Consider the following 21,061-nt stretch of genomic DNA (forward strand, 5'->3'; position numbering starts at 1 on the left):
TGGCTGCAATCCAGATCATATGAACCAAAATATCCTGTGTCATACAATTTAAAACCTACTGAGAAACAGTGGTAATGGTCTTGTAGGATAGGGAAGCAAATAAGAAAGCCAGGAACCCTCTGATAACCCATGTGAATGGACATCTAGACTGATGAAAGAATGTTCTGGGGAAGGACCTGGAACAAAGGAAAACAAATGTTCCTAACTGTAAAACAAATAATTCAGATGGTAGAACCAGTAATTGGAAAGTCTTCAAAAGTGGAGATGAGTTACACATTTAAGTCATTGAGGAAGGGCTTATGCAAGACTGGGCCATATTGAAAGAGCAGTAGAGTTGCTGAATTATAGATAGCAATAATGTGGGGACTTGTAGGATAAATCCCCTTTGAAGAAAAATGTAAACTATTTAATAATCAATTTACATGTTAAAAAATTGGCTTCTGTAAGTAAATGTAAAAGAGATGATGAGGAGGAGACAGATTAAGCAGGACATTGTAATAATTTGGCAGCAACAAAGGCCTTTATAGGGTGGCAGTAAAACATGGGCACTAATGTGTAGCCTTTAATAAATGTTAGATGAAGAAGTAACATAATGGTATAAGTGGAACAATGTAGATAATGAGAAACATAGAACAGTCAAGAGTCTGACAGCTGAGAAAATGGTAATAGCATTATTTGTATGAGGAAAACAGTAGGTTTTTATTAAGGTAATCAAGATTTCCCATCTTGTTAACAGAATGTATACACATGTAGAAATGTCACATGGTACTTATTAATACATGATTAATTAATACATAATTTTTAAATTTTGAGTATTAGTTTAAAAAAACAAACTGATAGCTAACTATATTGCTATTATCCCAACAATAGCAATGCTGTGGCAAGAAAATCTCCTCTAGTGCCCTGCTCGGACCCTCCTGAGGCCTGGGGACTATACCAGGGGAAAGTGGTCCCAATAGTCCAGGCCATCCAAAGTCTGCCTACTTCACAGAGCTAGTCCCGCCTCCACCCAGGGGAAGAGGAGAGCCATCAGAGTATTGGACCTACTTGCACCCACCGGAAGAGATCCTTGACCTTGTACCCACCAGGAGAGGGAGAAACCCCACCGGTACACACTGGAAGAAGGGATGGAAAGTCAACAGTATAAGAACACATTCAACAACAAAAAAATCAGTATGAAACCACCGGAGTCTAGGGACTCTACACCAGCAAGACCTGACCATACCAACACAGATGAAGCAGAAGAGAAGGAAAGAAAACAAGGAAAGCCAAGAAAAGGCAACCAAACAAGTAAAAGAAACAATTCAAACAGTGCAAGACTTGAAAGCAGAAATAGAGACAATTAAAAAATCTCCAGAGTCTGAAGGAATGCTGCAAATAGAAAAGCTGGGTAAACAATCAGGAACTACAGATGCAAGCATAACCAACAGAATACAAGAGATAGAAGGCATTGAAGATACACTAGGAGAAATAGATTCATCAACCAAAGAAAATCTTAAGTCCAACAAATACCTAACACAAATTATCCAGGGAATATGGGACACCCTGCAAAGGCCAAACCCAAGAATGATAGGTATAGAAGGTGAAGAAACCCAACTCAAAGGTGCAGAAAACATATTCAACAAAATGATAGAAGAAAACTTTCCCAACCTAAAGAAAGACATGCCAATGAAAGTACAAGAAACTTATAGAACACCAAATAGGGTGGACCACAAAAAGGCCCCTCACCACATAATAATCAAAACCACAAACATACAGCAAACGAAAGCATAGTAATAGCAACAAAGGAAAATGGCCAAGTAACATATAAAGTCAAAACTGTCAGGATTACACATAAATTCTCCTTGGAAAATCTGAAAGTCACAAGGTCCTGGATAGATATTTTAGCAAAACTAAGAGACCAAAGATATCAGCCCAGACTACTATACCCAGCAAAAATTTCAATCACTAGATGGAGAAAACAAGATATTCCATGACAAAGCCAGATTTATACAATATATATCCACTAATCCAGTAATATAGAAAGTTCTGGAAGGAAAACTTCAACCCAAGGAAGTCAGCTACACTCACAAAAACAAAGGCAATAGATACTCTCCAACTTTACCACCAGCCAAAAGAAAAAGGGGAGAGGGAAATCCACACTCAATACCAACAACAACAACAAATCCAAAACAAACAAAAATTAACAATCAGTTGTCATTAATATCCCTCAATATTAATGGTCTATAAAAAGAGACAGGCTAAGAGAATGGATACAAAGACAGAACCCGCCCTTCTGCTGCATACAAGAAACATACCTCAACTTCAAAGACAGATGGTATGTCAGTGTTAATGGTTGGGGAAAGATTTTCCAGTCAAAGGGACCCAAGAAACTAGCTAGTGTAACAATCCTACTATCTAAAAAAATTAGACCTCAGACTAAAGTCAGTCATGAGAGATGAAGAATGTCATTTCAAAATTCATCACAGGAAAAATCCATCAAGATGAAGTCTCAATTATGAACATCTATGCCGTAAATGCAAAGGCATCTGAATTCGTAAAAGAAACATTACTAAAGCTCAAATCACACATAAAACTTCACACACTTATAGTGGGAGTCTTCAACACTCCACTCTCACCACTGGACAGCACCACCAGACAGAAACTTAACAAAGAAAGAAAGGAACTAACAGAATTTATGACCCAATTATATTTAACAGACATCTAGAGATCATTCCATCCAAACACAAAAGAATATTCCTTCTTCTCAGCACCACATGGAACCTTCTGTAAAATTGACCACATACTTAGCAACATAGAAAACCTCAACAGGTACAAAAAAATTGAATAACCCCCTGTATCTTATCAGGCTACCAATCTTAAAGCTAGAATTCAACAACAACACAAACTGCAGACACTCTACAAACTCATGGAAATTGAACAATGCTCAATTGCACCACTCCTGGGTCAAGGAAGAAATAGCAAAGAAGAAATTAAACACTTCCTAGAATTCAATGAGAATGAAGACACAACATACCCAAATTTATGGGACACTTTGAAAGCGGTGCTAAAAGGAAAGTTCACAGCACTAAGTGCCAAAATGAAGAAATGGAAGAATAGTCGCACTAGAGAATTAACAGCACAACTGAAAGCTCTAGAACAAAAAGAAGCAAACTCACCCTGGAGTAGTAGACTCCAGGAAATAATCAAGCTGAGGGCTGAAATCAATAAAGTTGAAACAAAGAAAACAATAGAAAGAATCAATGTAACAAAGAGTTAGTTCTTTGAAAAAAATCAACAAGACAGACAAAATTTTATCCAAACTTACCAAAAGGCAGAGAGACAGCATGTTAATTAACAAAATCAGAATGAAAAGAGATGCATAACAATGGACACTGAGGAAATCAAGAGAATCATCAGGTCATACTTTGAAACCTTGGTGGATTTGTTTCTGGCCTGCCTTCCAGTGCCCTGTTCAACATCCTTAGCCATCAGGGAAATGCAAATCAAAACAACTCTGAGATACCATTTTGGTCCTGTCAGAATGGCTAAAGTCAAAATCACCAAGGACAGTTTATGCTGGAGAGGATGTGGAGAAAGTGGAACACTCCTCCACTGCTGGTGGAAGTATAAACTCATGTGACCACTTTGCAAATCAGTATGGAGATTTTTCAGGAAATTGGGAATCAGTTGACCACAAGATACAGCAATTCTACCTTTAGACATATAACCAAAGGAAGCACATTCATACAACAAGGATATCTGTTCAACTATGTTCATAGCAGCATTATTTGCAATAGTCAGAACCTGAAAGCAACCTAGATGCCCCTCAACTGAAAAATGGATAGGGAAAATGTGGTACATTTACGCAATGGAGTTCTATTCAGCGGGGGAAAAAATGGAATCTTGAAATTCTCAGGCAAGTGGATGGAACTATAAGAACCCACCCTGAGTGAGGTAACCCAGTCACAAAAAGACAAACATGATATGTACTCACTCATATATGGGTATTAGAGGAAGAGCAAAGGATTACCAGCCTATAATCCACACCCCTGGAGATGCTAGGAAAATAAGAAGACCCTAAGAAAGACATACATGGTCCCCCAAAGAAGGGGAAATGGACAAGATTTGAGAGAATTGGGAGCATGGGGGAGACAGGAGAGGTAATTAGGAGAAAGAGAAGGGGAGAAGAGGAGGGGAGAGGAGGCCATGAGGGAACAGTAAAATTGATTCAGGGGAAGAATAAAGGAAAGCGAGAAAAGAGAATAGAGGGAATCATTATAGGTTTAAAGAGAAATCTGCCATTAGGGAAATATCCAGAGTTATACTAGGATGACCCCATTTAAGAATCTAAGCAAGGGCCGGGCGGTGGTGGTGGCACACGCCTTTAATCCCAGCACTCAGGAGGCAGAGGCAGGCGGATCTCTGTGAGTTCGAGGCCGGGCTGGACCGATAGCCTCCAAAACAAAACAGAGAACCCCTGTCTCGTAAAAACCAAATAATAATAATAATAATAATAATAATAATAATAATAATAATAATAAAATAAAAAGAATCTAAGTAATAGTGGAGAGGCTACTTTAAATGCCCTTCCTGGATAATGATATTGATGACTTCATTATATGCCATCATAGAGCTTTCATCCAGTTGCTGATGGAAACGGAAGCTGAAACCCACAGTTAAGCACTGAGGTGAATTCCTGGAATCCAGTTGTAGAGAGGGAGGAATGATGAGCCAAGGGGTCAAGATCGTGCTGGGAAAACTCACAGAAACAACTGACCTGAGCAAGGGGGAGCTCATGGACCTTAAACTGACAGGTTGGAAACCACCATAGGACAGAACCAGCCCTCCTGAATGTGGGTGTCAGTTAGGAGGCCTGAGCAGTCTATGGGGCCCCTGGTTATGAATCAGTATTTATACCTAGTGTATGAATGGACTTTAGGAGCCCATTCCACATAGAGGGATATTCTCCCATCCCAGACACATGAGGGATGGCTTATACCATGCCCCAAATGATGTGACAGACTTTGATGATCCCACATAGAAGGCCTCACCCTTTCTGTGAAGCAGAAGAGAGATGGGATGGGGGCCAGTGGGGGAAATGGGAGAATGGGAGATAGAGGGAACTGGGGTTGATATAAAAAATAAACTTGTTTCTAATTTAAATTAAAAAAGGGAAAGAAAAAAAGAAAATCATAAATTCAAGACCAGCCTGGCCTATACAGCAAGATGTGTCCTAAAGACCTAATAATTAATAATAGGAAAATCTGTTTGGGCATATTAAGTGTTTTATATATATTGCTCAAGGGACATTTAAATAGAAATATTGAACAAATATTTTATTATAGAAGCCCAGAACAGAAAAGAGAGCTTGAAAATGATCAAAATAATTTGAGTGGCATCAGTCGTTATGGCCATGGGATTGGGTACTACTTCGGAAGAAAGTGGAGAAGGGGGCCCAGGTTAAACGCTATAGAGTACATTTTGTTAGCGAATGAGTAGATGAAAATCATCTGGTCAAGGAGTCTGAAGAATAGAATCAGATATGAACAGTAATAAAGCAAAGATGACATGAAAGAACAATGACGGACCAGGCCTGTGTGGAGAGAAGGGAATGACTAGTTTGTCCAGTACTACTTAAAGTCAGGAAGATGAGGAGAGAAATTACTCTTCCGGTTTTTTTAGTTAGCATACAGTGCGGTAGGTTTTATTTTGTGGTGTTTTTAGTCTTATTTTGTTTTGTTGATTCTCCTGCCACTGCTCTGTCTCCCCGTGGACCTGCATCCTGACCCCACTTTTACTGCTCCCTCAAGTGTCCCCCCCACTTTCCTGTCACATATGTCCTAGTACCCTCTTTTCCAACTCCTCCTGTTCCTTGAGGCTTCCCTTCATCCCTCTTACTGTCTCTGTGCTAGAAAAAGAACCATCAAATTAAAAATGTTGGAAAAGTCAAGGAGGAGCGATGTAGAGATCATGGTGAGTGAGCATTGGCTTTCATGAGTGAAGAGGAACTTCCTGCTCCAGTAAGAGGAACAGATGAAGATAGAGCCCATCATCGGTCAGTTTGTTAAACTTGTCATTTGTTTTTCTCAATAGCAAAGGATGAAGTAATAAAGCTGAGAGTATGGGAAATAAACTTACCTGGAGTGAATACTATTCTATTAAATGAGAAAACACTTGAGACAGAGTGAGAGCTTTCAAAACGGAATTCTAGCACTGTCAAATACTGACCTAGCATACAGGAGGTCCTGGGTTCATGGAGCATGCCTTCCTATAACCCAAGAAATTACAGAACCAAGAGAGGCGGATTCCAGTCAATTTGAGAGCAGTCTGGAATATATAGTTGTTATGGAATATTAGTTGAAGATGTGTTACATTTGTTCTCTATGACACATGAACCCCTCCCTATATTACATAAAATCTTTCATGTTTGTGGATGGCTTACTGAACAGAAGCACAATAACCAATTATTTCAAAAAATTAGTTCCAGGGCGGGGGACATAAAGTGTGGGTAGAGTTTGGTCAATCAGTGAGTACAAAATTAGAAATGGAGAACATGCTTCTAGACCTTTCTCTTGATCCTCAGATGACATTTGAATCTCAAGCTGAGAGTGCCAGAAGGAGAGTGAGTCATCCTGAGGATGGAAGGATTGGAAGCGAGTCTCGCACGCTGGTCCTTGGAGTTCTTTCAGTCTTCTCTTCTACAGATGAGCTCTGAAACCCGGCCTAGATTGCACCTGTCTCCTTTTACCTTCACCACCAGGAAAGGTTCTCTGCCACATTCTGAAGGAAGCAATACCCAGAAAACTGCATTTCATTTTGCAGGTTGCTGATCGTTTTCCCAGCTGATTATTTTGGAGATGCCTCAGAAAATAGAAATGAGTATGGTCAGCATGAGAAACAAGGAAAACCGAAGGAGCTCAACCTGAAGGAGTGGCTATGTCCAACTCACCTCCCCTCTCGGGTAGCTAAGACATGCCAAAGAGTGGATCAGTGGAGACATGCTTTCTTCTTCAGTTTCTGCCAGTCAACCCATCTTTACTGTGGCTGGAGAGAGAAGAGAAGACGGGGTGGGGGTGAGAAAGTAAAGAGGAGCTTTCAGTAGTAGCCTGCCTTGTGCTGGCCATGCAGTTCCCCAGCATGCACACCGCTGTACATATTTGCATTTTCAATCCAACCTCACCTTTGCACCACTCCATCCTGCTAGTAGCTCAAAACTCTTCTAAGCTTTAGAATTGAGAGATGAATTTGAGCCCAGTTATTATGTTCAGCTGCTTGACTTGAAAGAATGAAGCACCACAAAAACAAAACCAAACCCTCAAGTCCTTATAGACCTGCAATATTCTAAGTCTATTGACACACTCGCATGAACCCTACATGCTGCCATACTGAACCAATGGCTCTTTCCCACACAGTAAATAGAGAGGCACATGGAAGACATGCAGTGCCATCTATCATGCTGTCCTACCCTCCTGGATCACTTTTATGGGTTGTTTTAGACATGGTCTATGTCTCAGAATCTTCTAGAGACCTCCCCCCTGTAACTGCCTACCCATTCTAAGATGGTTTGTTTCCTGGCATGTTTAGGGGGTAAGGATCATGGTCAGAGCATAGCTGGGTATTATAGTATAAAGACACACCCAAGAGATCAAAAAGAGTCTCCGTGAGAGGAGGATGGTGGGAATGCTTACCCCCCGGGTTGGCATTTTCCTTTCCTTTGTCATTCTTGCCTTTGTGGCAGTGTTTGTTAAAGTTCATGTCACATGCCCCTACTTGAGAATCCCTTCTTTTAGTTTTTGTGATGTCATTATCTCTTGTAAACATTTTATCAACACTCTTGTAAATCGGTTTTATTTCAAAATAAAGCCATCTAAATTGTAAACTTATCTAACGCCAATAAGGTGATTGCCCACTTCCACATCCTTGTGCTCTATGGCCAGCCAGCCGCTGGAGGCAGAGATTTGGAACTCAGCCAGGATCCTCTGTTTATAGTCCCTCATCCTTGTCATCCATTAAACCAACATACCTCCCATTAGTGATGGTTATTTATTTTCAAGTGAAAATTCAATGAAGTTGTAATTTCTCCTTTAAAAAAAGATATATTTATTCTTAAGTTTTTATATGATTTTTTTTTTGTTTGCAGTCCTTTACTTGGAAGGAAGGGGTGAATATATATAAGTGAACACTCTTAAGAGTTGGTTCTTCCCTTCTCCCATGATCCTGGGGATCAAACTCGGGCCACAGGTTTGCAGGGTGGTGTGTTGGCTCTACTGAACTCAAGCAGGTGGGGAGAGCATCCACCTATTTCCATGCTGACACTCCCCCTGTACCCCTTCCCTTGGATTTTCACAGGTAGACATTTCGTTAGACAGACGTTCCCAAGGGAAAACATTAAGTACACACAACTCTCAATTTAAAAGGGCTATCATGCTAGCTCTCAGGGGAAAGGGGGTACCTCCTCCCTAATATTTTCCATTGAATTTAGGGACCCTGCATTATTGAATCATCTCAGATCTCATGATCACACATGTGGCAGACAGAAAATGCCCAGATCCTATAAATAACGTTACTTTACATCTCAAAAAAAACTTTACAGATGTCATCAAGTTATCATAAATCAGAAAGATTGGTTATAAATAAAGGAAGTGGGGATGTGATCATAGTATATGTGCTAACAAAAACAGGTCAGAGAGAAGCATGGAAGATACTATTATGCTCACTCTGAAGATAGAGGAGGAGACCATTAGATCCAAGGAATATGGGAAGCTCCCAGAAACTGGAAAAGGCGAGGAAAACAGTCTTCCTCTGAGACTCTGAAAGAAAGCTGTGTTGACAGCTTGATCTTAGGACTTCTGACCTCTCTAAAGCTGTGAGGTAGCGAATCTGTTTTGGAGATGCTGTGGTGCCTTGTGGTGCCTTGCTACAATAGCCCTAAGGCTCTAGTGTAACTCCTTAACTAAGTACTGGAAAATTCTCTAATTGGCTGGACCAAAATCATATACCCACAAAGGCAGGATTGTTTGAGTCATCCAGACCTGACCATAAATCTGGGAGATACATGTTTCTTGAATAAAAGCTGAAATGCAGTTGCCACTGCTGGCTTAGGAAACAGATGCCTGCCCAGAGGGTAACACAAACTTGTAATCCCAGTTCCCAAGAGGCCCTCACACTGCACCCATCAAGCATCCTTAAAAGTGTTCTTAAATTAAATGACAATTCTCAAAAGCAATCTTAGCAGTTTTGTGGGAGGAAACTTATAAAGTTGACTTTATAAACAAAATATAATATTAGCTATTTTTGTAAGCTTTGTCTCCATGGAAATAAGCATCAACATGACAGGAGGGATTCACTGTGGCTGCATTTTCTATGGTTCAATAAACAGATATTTATCTCGTTAAAGAGACAGGGTTCATTTAGACATCTGGTCTTCATGTGATAAATGACTGGAAGGATATGTGAGCTTTATGGAATTGGAAACTATTGCTGTCCATGGAGAGAAATAGTTTTCATTTTGTGCTAGGATTCTCAGATCTTATTGCTATTTACATTAGAATGCAATTTAAGGGAGAAAAGTCTAATGTTGATATCAGGATTCTAATTAGATATTAGTTCAAACCTCCGCTTAATACAAAATAAAGTAAATTAGGAAAGGAATGCACTAGGCCTGTTCCTGTTTCCTGATACAAATTGATCTGTTTTCTGTCAATAAATCGTCTCGACATTCTACAGCATGGTGCTAAATCACTAACCTGTCCATGGCAGGTGAAAAGCCTACTGAGAGTAATGGCATTAAATGATGAGTTTTAGGTCCTATTACCAACTTTAAAATGTGCTCTTGATGAGGTATTGGATTTATATGTTAATAACTATATTTCACCAATCCTGCCTAATACGTTTGCACTACCATCTACACTAAAGACTTCCTAAACCTCCACGGACCTTTTGATGGAGAAGTTTCTAAATAAATCAATGAAAATGAGCACAGCCTATTTTCTGAGGCCGGCACATCATGGCTGCTTGACAGAATGAGTACAGTTTTTGCTTGTTTCTAATCCAATAATATCCCTTAATTTTTGCAAGATGTGGAAAGTGGTTTGACGGACCACAGGCAATAGATTCAGATATTTCATGAGTGAGGCATGAAGGACTACAAAGAAACAGGGAACGTTTCGAGAGCTGGGTGTCCTCTTTCCTCAGAAATGAGGCTTTCTTTCTGCCTCTCACTTTAACAGCAAATGTAGATTTCCCTAAGGAACTTATGTAACAGCAGTGATGATTAGTCTGCTGTGACTCTTCCCATGCTTACTTGTTCTGTGTCATCCTTATTTAATTTGCAAGCCCAAACAGCGTTAGGTGTAGAGATGTGACTGCAGATTCACTCTACTTGCTCTGAAGTAGTTCTAAAGAACGCAGAAATCCATGGTCAAGTTGTTCGGTGCTGGCTCATCAAGATGGCTTCAGATACTCCACCTCTGTTACTGTTCCCTTCCTAATCCCATCTCCAAGCCTGGTCCATAGGGTCTCATCAGCTGCAGTACACTCTGCTCTGTACTGAGACTTCAAGAGGGAAGAGATTGGCTGTGGCTTAGCTTTCTTAGGTTCTTGCTCTTAGGGTGTATCTCTGATGTGGGAAGTGCTGTAAATATGTGTTACTTTTATTGGTTATGAATAAAGATGTTTTGGCCAGTGAACAGGCAGAATTTAGCTAGGTGGGAAAGCAGAACAAAGGGACAAAAAGAAGGAAGACAGATTCAATGAGACACATGTAGTCATCAGGGAGGCCAGATGCAAGGGCATCACTGGTAAGCTACAGCCACATGGTAGTACATAGATTAGTAGAGATGGGTTAATTTATAACAGAGAGCTCATCAGTAATAAGCCTAAGCCATTGGCCAAACAATTATAAGTGTACATTAAGTCTCTGAGTGGTTATCTTATAAGTAGCTGTGGGGACCCAGTGGGTGGAGAGAACTGGTCCAAGTGGGACCGACGGAATGGAGAAAATTCTCCTTCTATACCTCTCTTTCTTCCTTCCTCCTTCCTTCCCTCCCTCCATGTGTGTATGTGTGTGTGTGTGTGTGTGTGTGTGTGTGTTGCTATGAAATATCAAGAAAGAAGTGCTTTGCTCTCTTAAGAGGATATCAGTCTAGTGTGCTTCTTTGAGCATATCGCATGATTGTGCGGATCCCTGGCCGAGGAAGAAAGAGTCTATATACAGATTTTCAATGCAGTTTCTGGGTTCTTCATGTGGACTTTGCTTATTTATCTGGTGAAATTCTGCTAGATGCTCCGACTGTGATCATCACAGAAAACATGGTGTTTGATGTAGAAGGGATATTTTTGGTTTAGAGTCACATATACTTGTAAGTACAAACGTAATCAGACCCATTATCCTTATTATTTATGACATGATAGAAAATATAGTCAGTTCTTCAAGTTTACTTGACTAGTTCTCATTCAAAATAGATATGTCTATGTCAGGTTGACAAGAAGATGCAGTGGGAATGGCACTTACTGCTGGCAACCTGAGTTCATTCTCCAGAATTCATGCCGAGGTGGCAGAAGACTCAATCAAGTTGTCCCCGAGCTCTGCATGTAGGCTGTAGCTCCTGCACACACATAATGTACAACATTTTAGTAATAATAATAATAAATAATGTTTAAAAAATAAATTGCAATGTCATGTGTAGATTTTAGTTCAAAAGTCATGATCCAAATTCAAGTTTCTGATTTCACAAGTAGGCACTATTAAAATGTACAGCAAAAGCATTAGTACTATTTAAATAAGGTTTTTATTTGTGAATGGGACTTTGTTGGAGAGGCTGCTCTGACCTGGGAAGAAGCAGGACACCTGTGAATAGCTGACTGAGATTTTATATTTTTATGTGTGGATGATCTTAAGTCAGGCAAGAGTTTCGGTGGTGATAGCCAGTCTAGAAAGTAGGCTGCACAGTCTCAGGAAAGACAGTGTGCTTTTAGGTGAGCCTTCAGTTAGAATCAAACTCATAACATTGAAGGAAATGGGGTTAGGCACGGGAGCTCTGTGGTTTGCAGCCTGGCAGAGACTATTTACTCTGCAAACATCCATATAGAAGCATTGATAGTGAATCCTGTCTTGATGCAACTTCTTCACACAGGACTTTTGCCCCCATCCATAATAGAGGCAAAGAAACAGGAAGTTACCCCTCTTGCATCATGTCCCTGTGGCACCCCATAATTCTCAAATTTGCCTTTACAAGAAGGAATCTAGTTGAGGCCGAGAGCAGAATGTGTGGAGCTCCTGACACTCCAGTGAGTTCTGAGGTCCCAAGACTTGAAATATCTAAAAATGTCTGGCCAGAATCTTGGCCATCATTGGAAGGGGGTCACCATGCAAGAGGTGCCCAGGGAGGGTGATGGGATTCCATATTTACAATTGCTGGAAGACTCTGGTATACAGGACACCCAAGTAAATTTGAATTTCATATAGGCAATTAGTATCTCTCTTTTATAGTGTAAGTGTGACATGTATATGACACAGATGATAACTATGATTTCATTTAAAAATTAATTCCTAAAGAGTTAAGCTTAGCTGAGTGTTTTATGCTGTATTTGCTGGCCTCCCACCCACATGCCGTACCAAAAAGAGGGCCTGACACACAGGGAAAGTACTCATTGCAAACAAAAGGACAGTATCATCAAATTTGAACACAGCACGCAGGCAGCAATGGGAAGGTAGATGAAGAAGTCACAAATGATGCTCATGTGGCAGATTGTGGAAAGATATTTTTTTAGAAAATGTGAGTGGCTGCATCAAAAAGACACAGACCATAAATATGCCATTCCAAATTTAGGGAACAGAAAGGCTGTCCATTCATTTCTGTAGCAGCGAACAATGCTTTGTTTTTAATAAAGGCATGATAAGGACAACATCAGTCCCCAGATGTTATAAGCCATTTGAATATGAACAGATCAAGCACAAATTACCCAAGTGTCTAAGCCTCCTCAACAAGCACAACAAACACACAATTTTCTATGATAATCTCAAGTACCAGGGACCTTTCTCCAAAGCTTCAAACACATTAAGGTTTCCTGGACTAAATTCAGAAATGAGATAAGTGTGGAAGCTATTTATCTCCAGCTAGGAATCTTTTCTTTGTCGGCCAAATCAATTTCTACCATTTTTTGCAGGACTCTGAACTGTGTTTCTGATTTCCCCCTGTTGTGCCTCATGCTTAATAATTTATTGTCTCCATCTTGCTCAAGCCTACTTAGTTCATCTGCTCTTTACTATACACGTGTTTAAAATGGTGTGTGCTTTTCCTCAATGTGGAAACGCCATTTCATCCTCATCCCACTCAAGCTGCTCATTCCTTTCTTCCAGTGCCAGTCTGTTCACATATTCATTTCAGGAGGAAGGTAACAGCATTGAAATAACCACCTCTTTTCGTCTGGGTGTTGTTCATGTCTTTCCGCATCTCTGTCTGTTGGAGACCAAATGATCTTCCTATCCTGGGGCTGCATTCTTATTTCTCTTCTATATGTAATTCAGAGCTGTCAGTGATGAACATGAAATAAATGTTATTGGTCTCCTGAGAGCAAGGATCCACTTATTGACTCTGAAGTATACCTTGGCTAGAATTATTTCAACAAAGCCTAATATAGCCCCAAACTCAATTTCTTTCTTTGAGAAAAGAAAGACTTAGGAAAAGACCATCTATCAAAGGAACTTGGAACAATGATGCAATGTCTATGGGTAAAAGCATAGCCCCATTCTGAAACATTGAAACAATTCAGTGCCAATGCCTGTGCTTTCTACAGAGTAATATAACAACTAGCTTAAAATTTCAGTGTGGTGCACATCCTTTTAAGAAAGCAATAGCAGAAACATTAAACCCCACAGTAAGGTTTTGAGATGATGTTACATTTCAATACATTGAAAACTTTTAGTAGCACATATTGCTGGGTTTCTTTATATTTTCATGCAGGTATATAGCATATTATGATCATATCCTCACCCAGTCACTCATTTCCAATCTCCTCTTCTACCTGGTCCCATTCCTTCTCCTAATTCCCTTTCTTTTCTCAAGTGTTTCCTCTGGCACGCTTCTAAAAGAGTAGTAGACATAGATTTGTGTATGTCCATAAAAGTACATGTCTTGGGAAAATACAAGATATTGTGATTGCTGGGGTTAGTGTAAGTATCAAGGGTATATCAATTATGCTCCAAACAAGAAACAGAAATGACTTAGGATATTTAAAACAGAACGAGTTCAATATGGAATATTTCACACACAGCGTATAGCACTGAGAAGGACGAAAGATGCAACCCTGATAGCCTGAAAAGCTAATTTGACCCTAAAATAGCAAAGTAGGCTCTGATACTCACAAAGTTAAGTGTGGGTAGCACCCAGGGATGCTGGGGGCACAGTGGCTGGTCCAGTGGGAATGGGAACCATTACAGGAAGTGCCTGCACTAAAGCAGACAGAGCAAGGGAGAATCCTAGCTTCCCCCTTCCTCTTTTCCTCTAGCCGTCTCCCAGCACTCCATAGTGCCCAGAACAAACAAAGACAGAGTTTAGCACAGTCACCATGTGTGACAAATTGCTCAGCAGGAAAAGAGTGCGGTGGTCCAAACACAAACAAGCGCAAGACTGGCATATGTGGTTTGCACAGATAACAAATGTTTAATCAACTACTTCTTTCTTTACTTGCACTGCCATGTCCCAGAGGAACAGAGGCAGAATCAACAATTAACACTCCCCTCCCTTATTTTCATATGGCATTACCAGGACAAAAATTCATATCATAACAAAAATAGAACAGAAAAAAACCTGTAAGCTTTTATAGGAAAAGCAAAAGTAAGTAAGAAATATTTATTTACACAAAGGAAGCTTTGGCATGTGCTTTATGTAAGTTATTTTTGTTTAAAGTATGTCTTTAAATTTTTAATTCTCTAGATGCTTCCATACAGAAGCTGGCATTTTGAATGCTTCATTTCAATAAATTTGCTTGTGTATGTGAATGTATCCACATGCATGTGTTTGCATGTGCATGTGCGTGCATAAACATATGTGTACATCTGTGCACACAGGTGTGCATGAATATGCATGTGTATGTCCCTGTGAGCATGCATGTGTTTGTGTATCAATGTGTATGGGTATGGATATGTGTTCGATTTCATTTGCGTGCCCGTAAATATGCATTTGTCTGCCTCTGTGTATAGGAATATGCACATTCATACAAATGGAGGTGTACATATACATGTTTGTGTATGTCTGTGTGTCTGAGTCTATTGGCATATATGTGTACATTTTTATAAGTATATGTATACCTGGGCATGTGTTCTCATGACTATATATATATATATATATATGACTATATATATATATATGCATATATATGTATGTGTGGGTACATATGTGTGTGCATATGTGCACATGTGGCTTTGAAAGACCTATGCTTATGCATCTACTCATATGTATGAATGAATATACAAGTGTGCATGTTTGTGACATGTGTGTGAATATGCATATTGGTCTAGGCTTATGTTTTATGTGTATATGTCCATCTCATATTTATTGTTCATGTGTTTGTGTATGTATGAGTACATGTGTGTCTTTACTTGTATGTGTGTTATGTGTTTTCAGGTATGTGTGTCTGCACATGTGTGACCATATTTTCTCAGTGCATTTATATGAATTTGCCTTACACTTATTGTACACATATCTACATGTATGCACCTGAGTGAGGGTAGAATATGTGAACATTTTTACACTGTTCTTTTTACTGTTTAACGGTCACAAAGTGGATCTTCTAATATTCCTAGTGCAGTGCCTCATATACTGAAGAAATGTCAAACTCTTAGATTCTTGTGAGGCTTACCAGTGCATTCTGTCCTTACCTTATTTTTCTCCAACTATATTTTGTTTTTACTTTCAAAAATTTAGACAAAGTACATGAACCTAAATTCATCTCTGCATACAGAATAGTCATGAGCCTATTTTTATTACAGTGTAGGTCCTTGTATAATTTCTCTTGGCCTAGGTTTTTGCTTGAAACCAGGTTTCAGAGCTACTGTTAGCATGAACTCATGGTGATTATATTATATATTTGAGCAAAGGCTTTTTTAAAAAAAAGGTATATGTAATTCTGTGCATGCCTAGAACAACTCAGTGCGAACCCACAGGCACAATATGCCCAGCCAATGACATGTCTGTACAGTGCCACGATCTACCCAAATACAGACTACTTTAACTCTCAATTATAGACAATGTCATGCTGATTGAGGAAGTTACATAAATTTGTGCATTATTTTTAAGGTGTTTGGGGTGTTTGTTTGTTTGAGAGGAATTAAAAGCCTACTGTCATTTTTCAAAAAAAAATTTAGACAAAGTAGACTCAGTCTGGGAAAGGGCAAAAGTATGAAAACAAATGAATTATCATGTGCTGACATGGAAATAGAATAGGTAGCAATCAGAGGGAAGGAAGCCAGACATTAAATAAGAGAATAATGCTGAGAGTGCCCAATCCCACTTTCAGGAACATGTGGCTAAATCATATCTCTACCTGGTTGATTTGCATGTCAAAGGAACTGGAATTCAATCACTTGTAAACTCCATAGCCCATTACTCACAAATAACGGGAAATGAAATTGGTGTGAATTCTTTGTGAAGTAGGATCAATTATTGCCACAGGATGTGACTAAGTAATCATTTTCCTTTCCTGCAAATGAAGGCATGTGTCAGTCTGCTCAGCCCCTGTGGCAGCCAGCAGGGTAATTAGATGTGACTATTTTAGTTAATCAATAACAAAAATAATCAAATCTGGGCCAGTTCCATGTCACTAACTCTGATATCTGTTGAAAACAAATATAGAGCAAACAAAATCTCCTAGCTCCATCATACTGACTGTCTTAGACATTCAACTCCCATCGTGACTTCCTTGTCACTGAGCAAGCAAAGTGGCGATTTGTGAAGACATCAGTCAAGTCTTAAGTCATTTGCAAATACCCTTGTGAAAATGCCAAACATTGGAATTAAAAGGAACTATTTGACTCTCTTTTAAAACTTTTCAATAACAACAGTTTGCACATAGGTCAAATTCTTCATCTGGAGAATTGAGAAGATGATGAACAATAATTTGCCTATTTTACAAAAGAAAGTGCACATGAAATTACTCCTAATTTATCATGTCAACCCAATTAACTAAATCTGTTGTTTGAGAAATGACCCAAGAGAATATAAAGAACAAAGAGGAATATTAAATTGAATTATGGTACTGTTCTGTGGTGAATGTCAGGAAACCTCTTTTAAGGGACATCAACCAATAGTTAATGGAGTCTAGTGTGTCACAGGAACCTTTTTGTGCCACTACTCAATGCTCTAAAAATACACAATTTATAAAGCTTGCTGTAAAATTTGGTACATTTTTTTAAAAGTTGTAATTGAACATATTTTACTGCAAAGAGAACATTTTTGCAGATAAGAAGCAAGTAAGTAAAAAATAAACAACATGATGGAAATGTGTTTTCTTTTTGTAGTTGATGAGTGAGATTTAGAAGGACGATTGATGCAAAATATTGCCTTCATTATACAAGACAACCTCACAAGACAATCAGAGCTCAAGGAATGCATGGCCACCAGAATCAGACCAGCATCTATTCAGGGTTAGTAAAGACTTCAAACAATATTCTTTCAACCTTTGTGTGTAAATAAAATAATTCTATCACTACCTAAAACAGAAGTCACAATTTTTGATAAAAACTAATCACATGCCTCAATAGTAAAAACCCATTCATTTTATCCCAATGCTCAGTAAACTCAAGCCAACTATCATTTAGTTTTAAGCGTGGTAGATAGTTAAAGCTTAGCATTTCTGAGCACCCATCAGTGGAATACTGGGTGAGGCACTCCAAGCTCAAAGTAGGCTCATTACGATGCAGAAATGCTTTCTCATATAGCATATGAAATGAACATGTGGTTATGAAATATTGGCTTGGGTTGTGAAATTTTCAAATCCTCTGTGTATGGGCTTTGGATCTGCTTTCTCTGAAAGGTGATTTACTTGGCTTCATATGACTTGAAAAGTCTTTTTACTTCCTTAAGTTCCTCCATCATTTCTTCTTCCTATATGGCAAAGTCTCAACTATGAGTTTAGAATGTTTATGTTGTTAATAGATAAACAATAAATACTTTGTATTTGGCTTGACCTACACATCTGCTATGAACTTATACTCTGCCTTCTACAGAGACCCTCAGTTGTCCCTAATGTTCAATTTTCTATTCCCTATTAGTAACAGAACCCTGAGGTTCTAAACCCTTCAAGGGCTACACTTAAGCAGATTATGAATTTGAGATCAACATTTGCTACATGTTAAGATCATATCTCAAGAAACAAAACAAAATAAAAATATGCAGAGAAAGGAAATGTGCCTGAGTTTCTGTTTTCAGCATAATGATGGATTAGAAGATTTGGAAAATACACCAGTATTAAATATGGATATATATAAAATACTTCATAAACAACCATTAAAAGACATATATTAATCTACATGAACATAGGGAAGGGACTCTGAAGCATGGATACAAATCAAGAATATAAGAGAGGTGAGAGACACTGATGAATTGCAGCCCTCTGGAGGGAGAGGGCTGGGCTTTAGTTGGTGGTCATATATAGGAACCAGTGTCAAGGCCATGGATGTGAACTTATAGTCATTTTCATTGTGACTTCATCAGCATAAAGTTCAGAACTATTTCATGGTTTAGCTGTCACAACTAAGTAGAAATTTATAGCCTTACTGGCTGTAATATATTCTCGCTAACACTTTCCCTAGCTTATTTCCATTTCCTGTGCAAATTTAGATTTTCCCATTCCCATTTTTAAAAACTTTACTTTGCAGATGTATTGCATTCATTTATCGCTTTGCACCTAAAGTTCTTCTACATGCATAGTAAAAGAAATGAGACTTATATAAATCACTGTGTGAATTTTGGCATGTATGCAAATTTCATTCATAAACCATGTGCAAAATATATTAAACCTCAAGGCTTCCAAGTATTATAGACTCCCTGTCAGAACAGGCAAATCAAATTATAAAACATTGCTTCTAATGTCACAGGAAGTTACCTTTTGTGTTAGAGCCCTACTAGTGGTCCTATGTTTAGTCACAATGTTGTTTTAATTAAAAATTTTCATAATTAAGACACAATTACATTATTTTCCCCAACAAACTCATGAAGTCTCATCAGCATCCTTGCCTACTAAGACCTGAACAAGGACAATGCTAACATGGAATGGGAAAATCTCAGTCCTAAACAAAGAACTACAGGCAACTAAGGAATGCTGAAAATGGGAGGAAACAGCATTTTCCAGGGGAGAGCTCCCAACTTGTTGTTTAAGAACAGGTTATCAGCTCTAAAATCACATTTTTTAAGTCCTGGTAACTTCCTGCATCAGAATCACCCTGTCAGGGTGTACTGCAACAAGCAGAGGACCATCTCCCTGGAAACACCTACTTCCCTGGAATCTCCTGCAAAAGTAGTCAGCACACATGGCCTCTGAGATGCTTCTATCAATGCTTAGGCACTACAGCACCCAGAACCACATTCCAGATACCTCCCACCAGCATCTGCCTTAGGCCTGACTGTAGCCCACAAGAATTTTGCTCCAGCATCTCCAAGAAAGTAGAAGGGCCCTTTGCTCTTGCTTAGGCCTACCTAAGGGTCTATTGAATTTCCTAAATTTATTCTACAGAGGGAACTGGGTATCTCAATCCCACTATGATATAGTCTTCTCTTGAACATTATAAATGTCTCCACTAGAAGAATATAGGTGATTTTAACAACAAAAATAAAAGAAATAATACAGTTTGCTAATCCCATAGTATTGATACCTTATGAAAAGAGCCTGGAAGAACTTCATGAAAAAGAATTCAAAAGGATGATTATAAGTGCATTCAAACAACTGAAAGAATGCACGAACATACATCAAGTGAACAAAGATGCAAATTAAACAAGAAAGTCAATCTAAGATAGGAAGATAGAATTCAAGGAAGAGATAGACTTGTTGAAGAAAAGCCAAACTTAAATGATAGTAGAAATGAAAAACTCAATAAACCAAATAAAAGTCTCACTGGAAAGCCTTAGCAATGAAAGAATGGATTATGGAGAAATCTAAGAATTAGGACTAGAAGACAAGTTAGAAGAACTGGATCATTCAGTAAAGGTCAATATATACCCATAAACAGAAGGTGAGTGTCCTTTAGGATAACATGAAAGGACTCAACATTCAGATTATGGGCTTAGAAGAAGAATATCATAGCAAAAGCATGGAGAATATTTTTAGTAAAGTCATAGAATAAAACTCCCCAAATCTACAGAAAGACAATCTTATCCAGATACAAGAGACCTTCAGAATACCAAATAAACAAGACCTGAAACGATAGTTACAATGTTAAAAACAGAGAACTAATAAAGCTTATTGAAAGCTATAAAAAGAAAAGTTGAGCATATAAAGTCTGGCCCACGAGAATACTACCTGATAGTTCAACAGAAACATTAAAAAGAAAAGGACCTGGAAAGATGTATTCTAAATTCTTAAATACCACAGTTATCAACCCACAGTATTATACCCAGCAAGACTACTAAAATTTAAAAAAAAATAAAAACTTATCATTATAAAAACAGATTAAAGGAATTTATGACTACTCAGCTAGATTTACAGGAGATACTGGAAGTAATACTTCATTCTGAAGAAAAAAAAAAGAGCATACCAAAGGGGTCATAGGGAATAAGTAATTCAAAAACAGTTAACAAAAAGAAATCTACAGAAAAACTACAAAGACATCAAAATAACAGGAAGTATATCACAATTTCAGACATATGCACCAAACACAGTACATGCAATTTCATGAAAGAACACTTCTTTATTTAAAACCATATATTACCCCAACACAGAAAGCTAGTAGGCTCCGGTAAAGTCTGTATAATTCTTCAAATTTTTCTAAATATGTTCTGGGAGGGTTAGGCAGCCTCCCTTTCTTGTCCCAAGTCTAAAACACCTTCTGAAAATGTTTTAGTTGTGGTGTCACAGTGCCAGCTGC

General features: G+C 38.6%; 1 long non-coding RNA gene across 1 annotated transcript; it reads left to right on the top strand.

Annotated features, from left to right (window-relative positions):
* Nucleotides 1-4,754: 4,754 nt before the first annotated feature.
* Nucleotides 4,755-8,049, top strand: LOC121133035. Its single transcript, XR_005869774.1, has 3 exons — nt 4,755-4,796; nt 5,895-6,037; nt 6,566-8,049. It is a non-coding gene; the product is annotated as an uncharacterized LOC121133035 (long non-coding RNA).
* The last annotated feature ends 13,012 nt before the right edge of the window (nt 8,050-21,061 follow it).

This window comes from Mesocricetus auratus, unplaced genomic scaffold (assembly GCF_017639785.1).
Source record: "Mesocricetus auratus isolate SY011 unplaced genomic scaffold, BCM_Maur_2.0 Super-Scaffold_100019, whole genome shotgun sequence".
Classification (NCBI taxonomy): domain Eukaryota; kingdom Metazoa; phylum Chordata; class Mammalia; order Rodentia; family Cricetidae; genus Mesocricetus; species Mesocricetus auratus.